The sequence below is a fragment of the Saccopteryx bilineata genome, chromosome 7 (assembly GCF_036850765.1).
Source record: "Saccopteryx bilineata isolate mSacBil1 chromosome 7, mSacBil1_pri_phased_curated, whole genome shotgun sequence".
Taxonomy (NCBI): domain Eukaryota; kingdom Metazoa; phylum Chordata; class Mammalia; order Chiroptera; family Emballonuridae; genus Saccopteryx; species Saccopteryx bilineata.
In genome coordinates this window covers 43,614,495-43,630,246 of record NC_089496.1, presented here as the reverse complement: position 1 = coordinate 43,630,246, position 15,752 = coordinate 43,614,495, and the positions used below count along the sequence as shown (strand labels likewise).

Below are 15,752 nucleotides of genomic sequence, written 5' to 3'. Positions count from 1 at the left end.
AAAAGAGGAGACAAGAGAAAGCCAAGTGGGGAAATCTCTGAGATGGGATAAAAATGAAAAGGAGAGGCACACACTTCTTCCCAGCGGGGGGTGCAGGAGGGTTAGCGATGAACACGTACAGCACAGAGAGACGGTGTGTCAGGAACAAGACAGCGTGTTCTGTGCTCTGGTGCCTGCCGTTGTGCCCCGAGGGGTCTGGATAAGGACATCACGCTGACCTTTCAAAGGTATGTTATCTTAGATGTACAAAAACAACAGACAGGGAAGCTTCAGGCCCAGGACGTGACTACTCACCATGACCCGCTGCTAGTAAGGAATGTTTACAATCAGACCGTCCTGCGGGGTCACTTTGGTTTCTGGATTCGTAAGGCCTGCCATGAGCGCCTTCCCTGACCTTGTCACCTACAGTGCAGCTCAACGCTGACACCCTCTACCTGGAGATCAGATTCCACAGGTGAAGGGGGCTCAGTCCTTCAAGACTGCCTCCCCTCCCCAACTTCAGAGGTCACTTGCAAGCCCAGGTTGTCACCCACGCTTCTGACTGAGTTACAGATCGGAGGTTCCAACGACCCTTTCCCTGGGTTAGGTTAATTAATTTGCTAGAGCCACTCACAGAACTCGAGGAAACACTTTACTACGAGATCACTGGTTCACAGGAGGATGCAATACTTCAGGCAGAGCCGGATGGAAGAGATGCACAGGGTGCGGGTGGGGAAAGGGGGTGGAGCTCCATGCCTTCTCTGGTGTGCCAGTCTCCCAGAATCTGCGTGTGTGTGCCCAGCCAGAAGGTCTCCAAACCCGCCCTTTGGGGTTTTTATGGAGGCTTTGTTATTTTGGCAGATTAATTAAATCATTGGCTGTTGGTGACGCATTCAACCTCCCACTCTTCTTCCCTCCCCGGGGGTGGTGTGGGATTAGGGGGTCAGACAGTGAGTTCTAAGCCTTTAACCACCTGGTTGGTTCCTCTGGGGTCCCACCCTTAGGTGATCTAGGGGCATTCCAAAAGTCACCCCATTAACATGAGGCCCCTTCATCACTCTCATCATTTAGGAAATTCTAGGGGTTTGAGGAACTTCCGTGCCAGGAAGAGGTTGAAGATCCAATACATATTTCTTATTATAAACCACAGTCTCACTATCAGATACTTTAGCATCTTCTAATGGGTCTTCCTGCCTCTGTGTCTGTTCTCAACACAGCAAAGCCTGAGCCTCGTCATCTGGCTCCTCTGCCCAGAAGCCCCAGGGACTCCCCAGTTCACTCTGACTAAAGCCAGGTCCTCAGAGCGGACTGCGTGATCCAGGGCCCCCTGTCCCACTGACCCTTCCCTTCCGCATTCCCTCTCACTCACTCTGCTTCGGCAACGCAGGTCAGTTTACAGCTCCCACCTCGCCACCTGGCGCGGATTGTGCCCTCTGCTGGAACATTCTCCTCCGGAGGCCCACAGGGCTAACGGCCTCACCTGCAAGTAAGCTCACTTGCTTGAAGGCTTCCCTCTGGCCTTCCTGCCTAAATTCCAACTTTCCTCTGTGTGAGCAGCTAGACCAAGTTTGGATCCAGGATCTGTGCCTGGCCAGATGTAAGACTGAGGGCCAATTATTTAACTTTGCTGAGGCTCATTGCTCCTTCTGTAAGACGGGATACTAACATCGTACTGACAGGGCGACCGTATGGACGCTGCGGAATCAGATTCATCGCACAGTGAAAAATCTGGCACAAAGCAAAATCGCCGTGTGCGGTGGCTATTGCGAGAGGGCGTGCGGGCAGAGGAGGGGCACATCTGGCACTTGAGAATTAGAATAACTCAGAGATGGGAGCATCTACGTGAACACAGTTGAAGAGGTTTGCAAATGGACCTGTAGCGTAGATTTTCTCAAACTTGTTTATTTTATGACATATACAGAAGATGCTATCAGGATTCTATAACCACGGTTTTGTAAAAGAAAAAAAAAAATCGCCCCTGCCTTTTCCCTTCCTACTCTTTCCTAATAGTAACTGCAGACAAGAATGCGGCCCCTCCATTGTGGATGGGCGTATTCGGCCCAGGGCTCTCTTTCCTGCTCTAGAGAACAAAACGGCCCCATGCACAAGAAAGTAAACGGCTGTCCCTTGGACATTGCCCCGGGCTCAGTAAAATATAAGGCTATGATTTTCTAAATCAAAGTAAGTTGTGTAAAAAAAAAAAGGAAGGAAGAAAGAAAGAAAAAGAAAGAGGAAGGAAGGAAGGAAGGAAGGAAGGAAGGAAGGAAGGAAGGAAGGAAGGAAGGAAGGAAGGAAGAAAGAAAGAAAGAAAGAAAGAAAGAAAGAAAGAAAGAAAGAAAGAAAGAAAGAGAAAAAAGCCCAACTTTTCCTTTCACCTTTCCTGGGTGCTTTTTGTCCAAAGCAGAATTCATGAAAACTGGTGGCCTTAAGACTATCATTTGTGGCATCTGACAAGGTCACCTGTCCTTATATAGGGCATCACAAGCCTCCTTTGTGAGAGCCGAGTTCTGCATGTGCTTAACTAGATGTAATTTTTGGAGATGAAGAATAAATGATTAAATTATCCAGACTCCAGAAAAACAAAAGATTCTTATTTCACCCATCTATCAGGCCTTGACAGAGTATTACCCGCTATAACTCAAATGAAAATATATCACCTACAAGTACAATGCCCCTCCCTGTCCATGATATCATTAAAGGAAATCATTAAGCATTTATGTAGCACTTTGCACCGGAAAAGTACTTTACAGTTATTTTTATTGCTCACCAAACCCTCTGAGGCAGGTCTTTCTCTACATCTTAAAACCAAAACAGAGAGAAGCTATTAAGTTACTAGGGTCTTAGAGAGAATAAACGATTGGATCAGAATGAGAGCTGTAGTGCCAAAGTCAGAAGCTTTATTTAATCCTCTGAACCATTAGGTTAGAAATTTATTCACTGTATAAGGCATTATATATTGCTTATGTTAGAATATATTCACCGTATAATTGACTAGGGATTGACTCTTTTTTTCTTTAATACCTAGATCATTGATAATGTAGACCTACTACAAGAACTACACCATTTACAATCACTTCCTGTTATTGTATCACTGAGTAAGTTACTGATAAAGTTTAAAAATCAATGTATTTTCAGAGATAGTCTACTATGCTAACATATTAAATAAACACTGGAATTTTTGTGACTTAGTCCTCATCCTATATTTTGCATTTCAGGTTGGAAGGCACTACTCCAGCTAGTGATTCAGGGATCCAGGCTCCCTCCATCTTAATAAGTGGTTTCCAAGGTCACCGAAGAAGGAGGTAGACAAATGTGGGGGACACATTTATATTGCTAAATACTCTGAATCAAAGTGATACACAGCCCGTGAGCCCTTCTGCTCACAGTCTTCTGGCTCTGGATTAACTGCACTGGAGGCTGGAAACGTCAGTGAGCGTGTGAACCATTCGGAGAGCTCTACTGCCTCTTCCATCGGCTGGTTTTGGTTTGATTTTAATAGTCTCTTTTAAAGTTTGAATTCAAAATGTTAGTGATAATATTTATTCAACTCTTATTTAAAATAGGTGACATGATGCTCCTTGTAATATTTTTTTCCCCTTGTAATATATTTTTTATGATTTCCCTTACACTTCATCATTTTCAAAGTCCTTTCACATGTTTCATCTCATTCGATTGCAACAGACAGAGAATTTCTGACAGGCGGGGGGACTGCGGTACATACGTCCTTTTCATTTTCCATGGTCAACGGCTGTGCCACCTGGGAAGCAAGGTCGACAGCTTCAGGAGGGCATATCCTCTTAGCTCAACCCCTGGGACTGGTCTATCACACAGGGTCACAGTCAGAAGCAGGCTTTATTTCACGACTGGAACTAAATCTTGGTAGACCGCTACTTCATCTTTTGTTCAGTATCAGCGATGTCGGTGATAGGCTTGGCTTCTTCTTGCCTGTGTTTGCGGAACCTGAGACGATTGGAGAACAGATTTGAAGGACGTGGCTGGAATGGGGGTGGGGACTGAGTCTGGAAGCCAGGGCAAAGCTATTCTGTTCCCCAAACTGTGGAGAGCCGGGTGTTTGGAGCTGTTCACAGCCTTATCTCTCATCTTTGTTTCAGAAGTTATATTAAAAAAAATGTTGAGATGATTCTACCATGCAAAGGGTGCTAAAATAAAAATGAAATGGGAAATGGGATGGAAAGGCATGTGTAGCTGGAAGTTCTGAAATATGGAATGATTGGCTTTGGTGGTGGTGAGAGCAAACTTAGATTTTAGATTTTTCTCCCAGTGTGTTGCCTTAAAACACTACTGCCAACAGAGCAGATAGATCCCATGGACTGGTTTCTGGAGAAGGCCAATAACGAATTTGTTTAGAGATTGATTGCCCACCGCTCTGACTTTGGCCTCTAGGTTCTCAACTAATGCTGACAACTTTGACCTAATTTTGGGAGGCAATTACATTTGGCTGGGTTGCTGAGCTCTTTCTCAGAACCTCTTCTCAGGATAGTTGCCAAATGTTCTTTTTGTAATTGCGTTGTAAAGTCTGAGGAAAGTTGCCTTGGGTCAGTGCCCAGGACCTAATGCCCCAGTTGTAGACAGGCATGGCTGTGCTCTCTGTCCCCCGTCGGAGCCGAAACCAGGCATCCACGACCTTCTCCCACTAGAAAGTGGGGGCTCTCTTGGACTAGAAAGGTTCTCTGAACCCTACCAGGTGCCTGATGAGACATGAAGACTCTTACCTCTCTATGAGTGTAACAAATCCTTAATCCAGGATAGAAAGTCCTTCTTTTCACAGAAAGCTCTGCTTTTTAAACCAGTGTTCCCATTTCCAAACCACAGATCTCAAACTCGATGTGCCGGGAAGGCTCGTGTGACTCCTTTAGCCTCTGCCTTATGACATGAGTGCTTTGGACAGCTTTCTGTTTCTCATGGTCCCACAGGCCCTACCTAACATATAGGCTCTGGAAATTGCAATGAGTTTAGAATTGACGCTAAAATGTCGTCAAGTTTCACACCCCCCAAAATGTGAGCATGACGTTGCTGCCCTCAGGACACTGGGATTTCTTTGGGAATCATAATAATTACATCAAAACACAGGCTCTTCTTTGGTTTTGTTATAAAAAAAAAAAGTGACATTTAATCAGAAAGGAGATATATAGAACAAAACTGCCCATATTAGCCTTTGCCGCTGGGCTGTGAGCTATTCTTACCCTGTCACCAAAATTAATGAGGGAAAACAGTCCCCAGAAGAAATGTGGCTGGAGGCACCAATCCGCCCTCCACCCCTCTCACAGCGAGAGAGATGAGGTCTATAGAAAGTTTCCCCCGTGGGAGTTACTGGGAAAGTGACTCCTTGGCCCTGGGCAAAACTTTATCAACCTCAGGGGCAAGTTAATTTGGGGCAAGTTAATTTAGGGCGAGGAGCATGCACAGAGCTGTGGATGGAAAGGCAGAATCTGTCCCCTCAAGTTCACAGCGTAGATGGAGAGGAAGTGTTTATGCATTAGAAATGAGGGGAGGACCTTATTTACAAAGCAGGGCTACGCCAGAGCCGGCCTGTTGGGTTCACAGGTGAGACTCCTGGGAAAGGAGAACTTCCTGCTCTTTCACGTTTGGGCAGCTGGGAAAGTAATCCCGGATAGACCTGGAAGGAAATGCAGCTAAGGTCATTGAGGAGAAGAGGGAAAAACCATGGAGGGAAAGATCATGTGTTGGAACGACTGGAATGGAGCAACCCGATTGGAGGAAAAGCTTAGTATTGGGTGGTGGCAGTTAGAATGGGAAGATTTCTGGAGTTTACGCCACCTCCATCTAAATCCCAATCACACTCGACTCCACCTTCCACGGAAGTGTCCACTGCTGGTTGAGTCTGCATAATCCAAGACTTTATTCCATACATTAGAGTTAGGCTCGTGTGGGATCTCAGGCACTGGTGTGTGTGTGTGTGAGAGAGAGAGAGAGAGAGAGAGAGAGAGAAAGTTCAGAAAAGAGATGTGAAAAAATACACCGATAAGAAAGTCACCTTCTCTTATTTTTTAAAAGGAAAGCTTAAACCACTATTTCCATAACATGTCATTTGTTGTTAATAACTTGCGGGCTCAATTCCCGAGTTTTCCTAGGTACTGACGGCAGTGGGAGAGTGGGAGGCACCTTGAAGTAATAAGAAAACCTCATATTTACACTTACAAAGCATCTCCACACTTTCATTATCGCATTTGGGTATTCAACACTGTTCCCAATTCTCATTCTTTCTGATAAGGGTTTTCCGCAAAGTCACAGAACAGAGGAGGAATGGCAGAGTTCAAACTCAAGCCCAGGTCCCATAGGACTCCCAATCTGCAGCTCTCCCCACCGCTGGGTCACACCACTTATTTCAACAGTGGCCTAGATGAAAAAACAATTGTCAGTATGGGTAACAGGCATCTCAGTCACCGCTGGTGGGATTATAAATTGATAAGCACCCTTTGGAAAAAGTAGTTTGGGAAAATGTATTGAATCTTAACACTGTTCCAACCCTTTGACCCAGTAATTCTACTTCTAGGAATCTATCCTGAGTAATTAACGAGAGATGTGGCCAAAGGTTTACATAGAAATCTGTTTACTGGAATGATACTTTCAATATCCAACAATAAGAGATTAGTTAAGAATATTATAGTCCATTCCAACGATAAAATATTATTGAAGTCATTTAAAAAATCTGTTTTAAAGATTACTAATCATAAATAAGTATTGAGAATATATTTATGGTACATGAGCAAATGAAAACAAAATTGGTATCCAAATAGTATACTTAGCAGAAAAAAAAAATAGAAATATACCAAAATGTTAACAATGCTTAACTGTGGGCGATGAGATTACAAATAATATTTTTAAAATTTAATACTCATTCTCCATGTTTCCTAGAAAGAGATTGTAGCGCCTTTATAATTAGAAAAAGATTGTATTTTAAATCTGAAAAAGGGTAAAAACAATTGGTTAAGTAAACACTAAAAATCCAGAGTGATTAAGGGATTTCAAATCACCATTTTACCTCCACTTGTTTATAAACTGTATGTCTCATGTTCAGAAACAAACAAGTAAGTGTAAGGCTGATTTGTTGTTTCCAAGGAGATGATTAAGGACTTACGATATAAGATGAAAAGCCACACTTTCAATAGAACGTGTGACAAATACTCAAAGCTAGAAAAGTTCGGCTGTAAGCAGGTGACTCACTCCCATGATGTGAGCAAGTTTTACTAACCGTGTGGGAGCCGGGCTCTAGGAAGCCTCGCAGCAAGGAGTTCCTACAGTTCCTCCGCCAGGTAGCCATCTGGCTTCTTCCTTCGCTGTCCGCAGCCCTGGTTGGTTCTGCATTATAAAGAGGAACAGACTCATCAGAGGGCAGCGCACAGCAAGCCAAAGCCCAGGGGGAGCTGGGACCTTTCCAGGTGGGAGAGAAAGAAGCCCAGAACTGGTGGGGGAAGCAGCGGAAGGCTTCAGGGTTAACACGCTGCTTGGTCTCCGAGGCGACTTCAGTCCTTGGAGGGCTTCCAGTCCAAACTTGGAGAATTCATCAACAGGAAAACAAACGGCTGGCACGCTCTCTGTTTACTTTGCCTTTCTCAAGGTTGCAACATGAATTTCCCAACTTTAGAAGCTCTTCGGGCCGAGGAGACATTTTCTGAGCTCAGGGCCTTTCCTCCAGTCTACGTGTGACCCTCGTGGAGCGCCATTTGGGGAAAACACAGGCACCGCCCCTTGGGGTGCTGCAAAAGACAGCGCCTCTGAACTTTCCCAGGGTGGACAGTGGCGGTAGTGGTGGGGGGCAGGGAGGGACAAGGTCCAGAAAGCTAGAATTCTCCAAATGAGAGCTGCTGGGCTGCTTTGGCAAAAATCCATCTAATGCACCAGAGCAAAAGCCCGAGCCCTTCGCTCTGGAGGAACTTATAGCAGGCTTGCCATGCAAAACACTCCACGGTGTTTTAGTGATGATGTCCAAACTGGAATAGAGCTGGCCCAATTCTGGAAGCAGCCTTCCTCGGCACCACTGCAATATTTGTGTCCTTCATCCCACCATTTCCAATTAGCAGAGAAGCTAATGCTGGAACCACCACATATAATCCAGAAAAGACTGTCGACATAACATTATAAAAATTGAATTTGTGTCACAAGTGGATTTAGATTCTCTAGGTTAATATTACTTTTGCTATTAGGTAATGAACAGACATTAATTTACTTGTGCTGTGTGATTAGGTTAATTTACTCCAGGATAATCTTGCATTTTAAAAATTAAATATGGGCCCCAGCCAGATAGCTCAGTTGGTTACAGCTTTGTTCCAAAGCACAGAGGTTGTGGGCTCGACCCCTGGTCAGGGCACACACAGGAACAGATCAATGTTCCTGTCTCTCTCTTTCTTCCTCTCTCTAAAATCAATAAATAAAAAAGTTAAAAAAAAATTAAAATAGTGTATGGGGAAGAAGTTTATTTTTAAAAAATTAAAAATGGTAGCAGTATCTTCTCATTATCAATCAGAGCAGCGGGACCATGACAGGAACTTTGCCATTTTATACCCACTGTGCTCTCCCAGGCACTCAAATAAGCACTAGAAACAAACAACCAGGCTTGGATACCTCTTCGTGTTTAAGTGCCTACACATTTGTGAATGGTTGAACTTAATCAATTATTTTTTTTCTATAAGCAAGATGACTTCTTTCACAAATAGAAATCCACAAACAATATTGGAGCAGTTTAAATCTTATATATATAATCACTTCACAATGTGTAATAAACACAAAATAGGCTCATACACGCAAAAGGAAGCCAGTTTATTCTTTTTCTGACCTTCGTGAATGTAAGTGCTCTCTCCATGGCTCTATAAATTGTTCGAATCCTTTAATGATTCAAATGTGCTGATAATGTTCCTGCACTCCCTGGAACTATGGTTCTGTTAATATTTTGAAAATTACTTTAATTAACCTTATTTCATCTTGTAGTAGTTACAGAACACGTTTATATATTTTAAGTACGCATTAATTTGTTTCATCATTAACCTTGGATTTTACCCTTGGTAATTATGGTAATTTATAATTTGGGTTGAGTCAGGTGTTGATGCTTTAGAGCAGTTCGTAATGTGGGTCCTGCAGATAGCTTGAGCAGTCAGGATTCTTCAGGTAACAAAGGACAGACAGGAGGGGAGGAGGGTATCAGTGGCTAGCCCCCAAACAGTGCCCGCCATAATAATCAAATTTGTTTTATATTTACTATTAAGAGCACGAATCGTGCCCCTCCTCTGCCCCTTTCTTTTCAAATACACCCAAACAACCACACACTGCCATCAGGCACAATGGAGTACTGGGTTTTTACCCTCAACTCATCACACTCTCAAAAACTCAGCTCTCAACCCTCACTGGCTTTTCTAGAAACCCCAGTAGTATCCACAGTGGCCAGGGGCACAGCGAAGCCACGGCAGGAAACAGCCGCGGGTCCACCCTCCAGTTTTCGAAGGGCAGGTGCTGAGGTGCAGAACTCCGAACCCCAGGTAGGCAGTGTCAGGACTAATCTGCCAGCATTCACGTCTTTTCTCTGAAGTGCCATGGGAGACCAGAAGGGGGCGAAATTAATTTCCACCGAGGGGACCCAGCTGGAATCACCAAAATGCTGCAAATGACATGCTCCTTTACTAGTTTTGCCAGGAGTCTGTGCAATTAAAATTCTCAGTCCCTCCTTTTTCAATATTAACGTTATCTTCACTTTGAGCACATCCTATTTATTCAGTGACAGAAAATGATATCACCTGAACCATTCAAAATAGTCTTAGTATCTTAAGTATGATGTCTTATAGATGTCAAAGTGACAACATTTGATGAATCAGTGCTTTCAAGAGCAGAATTCCTTCTGTTGTGTGTTTAAGGTCTTGGTCTACACACTCAGCCCTGCTCTGGTGGAAGACGCTTATATTCCCACGCAGACCATAGAGGAGGCAGGAGTGGACGGGGGAGGTTATGACATGCCAGGGCAGAGCCATTCGGAGACACCTGTCCTCCTAACGGTGCATCTTACCTCTCCTGTTGCTGCCGCCACCGCCATTGAGAGAGATGCATCTGTATGGGGCTGCCCAGCAGAGTGAAGGAAAAGTGTTATGTGGAAAGAAAACCCGGTAAAAGTTTGGGCCGGGCCCTTCTGGTCCAGGTGCCTTTGCTCCTGCCTATGAGGCTGAGTAGGGGGAGGAGGGGCTGCCGTGGGTGAGGGAGGAGCACTGCAGAATAAGAGGGCTTTTTCAGATCAGGAAAAGACCTTCAAGACCACCACCCTCCTTGTAGCCAGGAAGACTGTGGCAAGTTCGCTATCACAGGATCAGAGCAAGGCCCCAGGGCCCCTGGGTGGATGCCATAATCTTTCCTGTGTGTTATTTATTGAAGGCTACCTATTCACTACACAACCTCAAATCACAGTGGCTTAACACAATGGAAGTTATATCTTGCTTGTGGAAGCATTAAATGTCATCGTTTGGCGGGCACCCTCCATGCTGTGGTTCAGGGACACAAGTATCTTTCATTCTGTGGCTCCTCCATCCCTAACGTCTCTAAGTTAGTTGTTGGACTGACATAGGCAGGGAGAAAAAGTGGAAGATTGTGGAAGTAGGGTATCTCACTTCTACCCACAGCCCACTGGCAGGAAGCTGCTCAAGAAACTGTACCTTATTGCAAGGAAGGCTGGGAAATGTAGTCCAGCTATGTGACCGGGAAGAAGATAGATGGGTTTAGGCAAACAAGCACACAGCAGTGTCATTTTTAGTCTTGGGGAGGTTTATACAGGGGTGGGCAGAAGTAGGTTTACAGTTGTGAGTATGTGAGTTTATTTTTGTATTATTAATTTATTAATTATTCTTTTATTTGTTATTATTATTAACCTACTTTTGCTGTATTCAGTAGCAGAGGGCACATGACTTTTGCAGGTGGATGGACTTGGCTTTGGATACTGGTTGTGTGATCTTGGGCAGAGAATTAGCCTTTTCCAGCCTCAGTTTGCTCAGCTGGGAAATGGGGGTAGCCTGGGAAGGGGGTGATCAGTGTGAACATTAAATGAGATAAGGGATGTAAAATGGCTATGTCACAGTACAGTCTCACCTCATGTTTTACAAACCATTGGCACCACATGGAAGGGTGAGGACGAGGAGGAAATAGACTGAATTCTGGTGTCCTGGTCTGACCAACCCGGGTGGTAAGGCTGCCAAGCAGGGCCTAACTGGGTCCAGAACACCTGCCCATTAGATGCCAAGTAGTGATGTGTTCCTCCATCTCTCGCTAAATTCTAATCAACATAGGACTTCCAAAGGAAAACAAACTCCTACAAGCATCTGTTTTATTTAATAAAAATCCAGTCACTTAGCATGCAGTTCTAGCAGCAAGTGTTGTAAGCCTTTGTGTTCAGTCTGAGACTACCTCTAGAAAGCAATGATTTTTATTTTTCTGTGAAAAAATATGTATTTCTGGGGAGCAGTGGGAAGAGAAATGACCTAAACAGAAGTATCACCTTTCACATATGGATTTTGATGCTTTAAGACGATGTCTGGCTCTCCGGAGTGAAAAGAACCACCTTCTCCCTGTGGCTAGAGCTTGCGGCATACCCAGGGCCTTGCACATTAAGGGCTTCAATAAATATTTGCTGACGTTGAATTAATAAATGAACAAAGATAGTTACAGAGCTAATAACAAAAAAACCCTCTTGCTTGAGACGTCAAACAAAAAAATTTTTTTTGAGGGGAAAAATCCTGCATTTTAGTTATGGATTTCCTGAATGGTTTCTTTAATTGTAAAGCTAACAATAAAACACATCCACACATCCACCCAGAGTGACATTACTGGGAAGTAACAGGAAGAGGAGGCCTGATTGTGTCTCCCTTTTTAGGGCATTGTCCTTTAAAATAATCTTCCATGCCTGGCTAGTTAGGATGCGTGGTAATAGCATATTGAAAGTAATAAATAAAACCACGTCCGGGGCTCAGAAGGTTAACAGTTTTTTTCAAGAAATTCCTTTCCGAAATCCAAGGGTAAAATGGCGCCTGAAATCACAAACGTGATCCTATAGTGCCCCCTGGTGCCTCTTTTTGGAATTGCCGAAGCCTGCAATTTGTCCCAGCTCTAGTCATTAGCATGATTCTGATGTATTTATGAGTCTAGGACTTGGGGGGGCAGGCTAACTCTGAGAGGGAGTGGGGTTGAAAATCCTTTCTTTCAGCCCTTTATAAAATGAGTTTCCACCACCGTGTCAACATAATTAGTACATTAGCCCTGGTATAAGATTTAAAAACTGAAGCCATGTGTTATCTTAAAAAAAAAAAGAAGCTATTTCACCTTCAAAAAATTACTGGCTACTTTATTTTTCAGGAGGCAGATTATTAAGCAGTTTCTTTCCTCATTAAAAGATTCTTTGTAAATCGGTTGGACAGAGGACAGTTTTTAATTTCAGAGATTAATTATCACCTATCACCTGAAATAATTGAGCTGTTCTTTTTTTTTTTTTAGACCTATTTATTTAAATAAAAGACACACAGAGCTAGTCTATAAAATTGAGAATGCAGATTGTGGGAAAAATTAAAATACTGTAAAAGACAGCATTTTGTCATTAAAAACAGTATTGTTTCAATTCATTCCAATGAGGATATTTACATTTCTAGGAATAGGAAACTAGTTAAATTGCACATATTTGGCAGGTGAAAACGGTAAAAGGTAACTGTTGAACGTTTGAGGTTGTTAATTATTTACTGACGAGTCTAACTTCGCTCTAAAAGCGGCAGCCAAAATTGTGAAATGTGATTTAAAATGGGCGTGGGGAGGGTTTTTCCTCCTCCGCTCCTCTCTGTGATGATAGGAGTCAATTCGCAGGTATTTCCTGTGTGGCTGCACGTGCCAGGGACCGTCCTTGGCCGTGGCACAGGGAGGGTTTGGACCCTCAGGAGCCCGGGCCCAGGAGGGAGAGAGGCAGACATATGCTGGCAAGAGCGGCCATTCCTGGTCCGTGGGGTGTGTGACGGGCTGGAAAGGGAGCATAGCACGCTGGACGAGCCTCCTAGGATGGAGGAATCGGGGGGGACGCGTCCCTGGAGGACATGACCTTGGAAGACAGAAACTAGCCAGGTGGGAAAGAGAGTCAAGGGCGTCATAGGAAGAGGCACCAGCACAGACAAAGGAACCAGCTTTCGGGCAAGGGTGTGCCAGTAACTGTTTCTGAGAGTCCCAACTCCATCCTCAGAGGCTCGTTTCTGGCGGTGGGAAGAAGGGATAAACCTGGAAAAGGTCCACAGCAACTGTATGTATTAAGCCAAGGAGTTTTATACCAAGAAAATATTCAGTCAGTGCTGCTGGATGGCAAAGGGCTGTCCTACCCCCAGTCAGACACGCATAGGTGAAAATCCTGTTTATAACTGTCCGAGCCTAGTTTTTTGTTTAAACAGAAAGGTGTCCATTTGAAAGGTTTTCTTGTTGGCACTCTGAATTCAGCACCATGGAAAAGGAGAGAAGATGGGCCTCGGCCGAGTTCAGAGCCTGACCAAGAGTTTTTCTGCTGCCTGGGCCCAGCGCTGCCTGTGGCGTCTGAGTCACCGACAGAGCCCGTCTGTGGGTCCGCCCTGCTAGCTGCAGAGTCGTGGGGGCTCCACCCAGAGGAGCAAGCCCGGGCGGGGGGGTGGCTCCATGTCGCCTCCGCCTCGTACTGGAACGTTTACTTGTCGACTATGTATATTTGATCAGAAGTTCCTGATAGGGTATTATATTGATTTGTTGTTGTTGGTGGTGTTGAATTTACGTGTTTAAGTAGGTTACACATGAATTTCGGGGTGGGGGGCGGAGAAATGGGAAAAGAGGTCAGCATCACGCCCATCAGAGCAGGACCCTGACGGACTGGAAGTAGAGGCCGCAGATGACAATAGACTAAAGCACATTTAATTTACAATACTGCTAGAACTGACATACATATTGGCCAGAAAGAAACAAGCAAGCCTAAAATATCCTCTGACGGAGTGGTAAGCGTGTTATGCTCTGCATGCGACATTTTCTTAACTTCTGCCATGACTCTCTCTGGACCTCAGTTTTCACACCTGAAAAGTAATGGCTCTGGGGTCAGTTACCCGTCAGGTGCCCTTCTTTGCTAAAATTCTGTGAATCATTGACAGCGACTGTTTTTTTTTTTTTTTTACAGTAAATCTGCCTGTTTTTCTTAGATCCTGATAATGAACTTCATAAAGAGGCGTGGATTTCTTTTTTTACATATTGTTTCCCAGTAAAAATTTTAAGACTACTTTTAAAAGATAAAGATCTGGCAGAAGGTGAAACAAAACCCCACGATTTCTATAAATCCACAATTTTATGGAATTTTCACTTAACGTAAAACTGCCAGGCCGAGTTTAATGAAGACATATGAGCTTCCAATCCAGCTCTACCAAGCCTCAGCTGTGTGACCTTAAACTGGTCACTTAGCTTCTCTTCTCCAAATAGGATTAGTAATTATCCCTAGTACCGCTAGTTCTGTGAGATTTAAACGAGATAACTCTTTTCAAGCATTTAAATATTTTGTGCCGTTCAGTTTTGCAAGGTGAAAGGTTCTAGAGATCTGTTGAATAGCAGTATGAATACACTTACACTGAACTGTATATACTTAAAAATGGTTACGATGGTAAATAATGTTACATGTTTTGTTTTAAGCCACAATTTATGTATGGATTAAGCCACAACATACATATATGTATGGAGAGAGACAGGATAAGTATTAAGTGCTTAATAAATATGCTGTACCTATTATTATTTTATATACTTTTATTTTCATTTGGGTCTCAGCCTGCCCACACCTTCATTCCACAAACAAGGACCACATGTCTGTATGTGGGACACCAGGCTAAGCCAGGGTGTTCAGAGAAGAACAGTTACTGACCTGAAGAAGTTAAGGCTCTAAAAGAGGGGACAGGAGCCTACAGTTGTCACTAAGGGCTTGATGGGCTCCAGCAGAAAGGTGACCAGCAGGCTATGGAAGGTCTGAGGAGCAGCTTTGCACTTTCTGAGTGCATATTGTGGGGACACCCCATGTTGGGGTGCAAATAAAGGAGGTGGAATCATCAGAGGAGGCTTTCTGGAACATTCCAGGCCCCTGTCTTGGAAGACGACATGGAGCTGGCCAGGCAGAGGTGGTGCCTGTGTACCCTCTGACACGGTGACGGGGGGAGTGTGAGCTCCATGTGTGACACTGAGGTGGTTATGAGGGGATAGATAAAAACCAGTGCTTGAACAGGGCACTGAATGCCGGCAGGAGTAAAAAGACACAGCCTTGTTTTCCTCAAGGTAGACCAAACTTCGTCATTGGAACACACCACCATGCCTTCCACTGAAATCAGGGTGTATCCATCGCTAGGCGCACGCGGGTCACGCATGCCTGTGTGTGCCACACGCGAGTCCAGGCCGGGAGGCGTGCTGTGTCCAGTGCTGCCTACTCCCGTGGGCCTGCCTTCCACACTGCCCAGAATCGAACTAGGATGGCGTTTCCCCCTGCTTGCAGTTCCCAGCCCAAGACAGAGCAGTCCAGCTTCCCCCACCTGCCGCCCACACACCCACGTGAGATGAGGTGGGAGTGATGGGCTTTGCTCCTGCTGCCCGCCCACGTGAGCGCTTGAGTTAATCTCTTTCTGAGCCTCATGACTCAACAAATTATCTCGTGCATTTGCTTTATTGCAGACCAGTGGTTATAATAAAATTAGTTTTATTCCACTTTATTGGTTCGTCATTAGAATGACATGAGCAAAACAGATACAATC

The 15,752-nt window shown here is 44.4% G+C and overlaps 1 long non-coding RNA gene across 1 annotated transcript; it reads right to left on the bottom strand.

Moving 5' to 3' along the window:
* Positions 1-3,503: 3,503 nt before the first annotated feature.
* LOC136310434 (uncharacterized) lies at positions 3,504-7,689 on the bottom strand. Its single transcript, XR_010726565.1, has 2 exons — positions 7,214-7,689; positions 3,504-3,939 (listed from the first exon to the last, which is right to left on the bottom strand). It is a non-coding gene; the product is annotated as an uncharacterized lncRNA (long non-coding RNA).
* Between the last annotated feature and the right edge of the window lie 8,063 nt (positions 7,690-15,752).